Source organism: Oratosquilla oratoria, chromosome 40 (genome assembly GCF_046742065.1).
Source record: "Oratosquilla oratoria isolate Oo_2021 chromosome 40, ASM4674206v1, whole genome shotgun sequence".
Classification (NCBI taxonomy): domain Eukaryota; kingdom Metazoa; phylum Arthropoda; class Malacostraca; order Stomatopoda; family Squillidae; genus Oratosquilla; species Oratosquilla oratoria.
Window position 1 is genome coordinate 5,176,476 of NC_134816.1, and position 2,500 is coordinate 5,178,975.

A 2,500-nucleotide genomic window follows, 5' to 3' on the forward strand; every position below is an offset into this window, starting at 1 on the left:
GATGCGTGCCGTTGAGTTGACTACCTCCCATATAGATATAGATAGAGATATACGAAATATAGTAGATATAAGTACCTAATCCGCCCCTACGTTTATTTCAAACCATTTTGACTTCCAGTTTCCGATCCTCAGACAAACCCTACAATTCACGTAACAAATTTCCATCGACTTCAGCATACTTTCCCTATTCCATGTATTTCTAATAAGCTTCACTAAGCTTTTTTGTCAACCCTATCGAAGGTTACCAAAATTTCTAAAAATTCTTTACCTTTTGGTAGATATTTCTAGAATATCTGTCTAACCACGAAATATTCTATTCCCTGTTACGATGAATGTCAGATAACACAAACTTTAAACAATAAAGATAAAAACACACGAGAAAAACGAATATTTAGTCTATATCAAAGAACTATCATCACGATTTTTTTTTTTTTTTTTTGCAAAAACATAATTCAAACGGGTTTATTTCTTGAATTGTGAAAGAAAATATTCATTATGATACAAGAACTGGATCCACGGGACTTAATTACTTCCTACTATGTACCTCTTCTTCACTTTGATGAAGTTCATGAGGATCATTCACGTCATTAAGTGAACATATTTGCTTCTCACATTGCAATTCAAGTATGGTGCCAAAAAGGTGCGCAAGCGCGCGCGTATGTGTGTGTGTGTGTGTGTGTGTGTGTGTGTGTGTGTGTGTGTGTGTGTGTGTGTGTGTGTGTGTGTGTGTGTGTGTGTGTGTGTGTGTGTGTGTGTGTGTGTGTGTGTGTGTGTGTGTGTGTGTGTGTGTGTGTTTCACCATTGTCTTGGATCACGTGTTGGTCTTCTGACCTACAGCTTTTAACCTCCCGGAAGAGACCTCTGACCTCATATATGACCGATATATGGTAATGCTGTGACCCTACACGCACAAATACCCACAACTCCACGACCACTAGATTTGGAGTAACGACTCGCAGCGCAGCGATACTGAAGTTATTTCAGCCCTGGGTGGAATTCAAACTCGGGCCGGTTTAGCAGCGGTTGCGAACGCTACCACTGCTCTGTTGAGTCATGTGTGTGTGTTTGTGTGCAAGGACAGTGATGATAGGGGAGAAATATTGATGAATATGAGGGAGCCAGTTCATGAAAGACTGGTTGGGTACGACAAGGTAGAGGTGGCGTGAGCGAGTGATATGAAGAAAGGGTAGTGGGAAGAGGAGATATCGATAGGGAGGACACTGATTGGGTTGTGCGGAAAAGGGAGAGGAGTAGAGTGGGGACGAATACAAACAGGGGAGATAGAGATGGGGAAGGAGGGGAGAGGAGAGGAGAGCAGAGGTGAAGAGAAGAGGGAAGGGGAGAAAGGAGGAGAGGAGAGGAGAGGATCTGAGATAAAAGGAATGGGAAGATGAAAAGGAATGTGGATTTAAGGAGAGCATAAGAGTTGGAGGAGTTATGAAAACTGGAGTGCAGAGGAGGGGAGGAAAGTGGAGGGGAGGGAAGTGGAGTGGAGGGAAGGGGAGGACAGGGAAGGGAGAAGAAAGAGCGGAAGGTTGGTCGGGAAAGAGAGTGAAAATGGTGGAGAGAGGTGAAAAAAATGTTGACGGGGGGAAAGGGAGATTTGAGAAGTTGGGAGGGGAAACGAGGGGAGAGGGAAATGAGTGGAGAGAGAGAGAGAGAGAGAGAGAGAGAGAGAGAGAGAGAGAGAGAGAGAGAGAGAGAGAGAGAGAGAGAGAGAGAGAGAGAGAGAGAGAGAGAGAGAGAGAGAGAGAGAGAGAGAGAGAGGAGGAGGAGGAGGAGGAGGAGGAGGAGGAGGAGGAGGAGGGGGAGGAAGAGGGCAGGCGATTTCAGAGTGAAGTTCATTACCATGTGAAGCGTACGAAATCGGACAAAGACACTGAACTACGTCGGACATATCAGGGATTCGAACACGACACGGGCGCCCCATCCCCTCCCTCCTCCCTCCTCCTCCCCCTCCTCCTCCTCCTCCTCCGAGAAAATGAAGGAAATCGGATAAAGCGCGTGAGAATGGAGGTGGGTGTTGATAAAGAGGGACTAAGGAGAGAGGGCGTAAAAGAGAAGATTGATGCGTAGAATGGAAACTCGCGATAAGAATTCTCTCGTCATACGACCAAAAATACAATTTTCTTTTGGACTGCTGAGATAAGAATTAATTGCGCCACCGGGATAGTCACATCTTCGGAAAATGGCGACGACTCTGAAAGTCATGAAGGATATTGACGCTCGGCCAAAGGGTAAAGGATAGGGGTGAGGGTAAGGGGGGAGGCGAGGTGGGGGCAGTGAGGATCGGGATCGGGGATGGATAAGAGAGTAAGGAGGAAGGAGTTAGGGAGGAGGAAGTGAGGGGGGAGGGAAATTTAGGCAAGAGGAAGTGAGGGAGGAGGTAAGGGGGAAGAGGAGTGAGTGGGGGAGGACGGAAGTGAGGGAGGGGGTTGAAGGGGAGGGACGGGATGGAAGAGGAGGGAGTGGGGAGGGATGGAGTGGAAGAGAAGGGAGT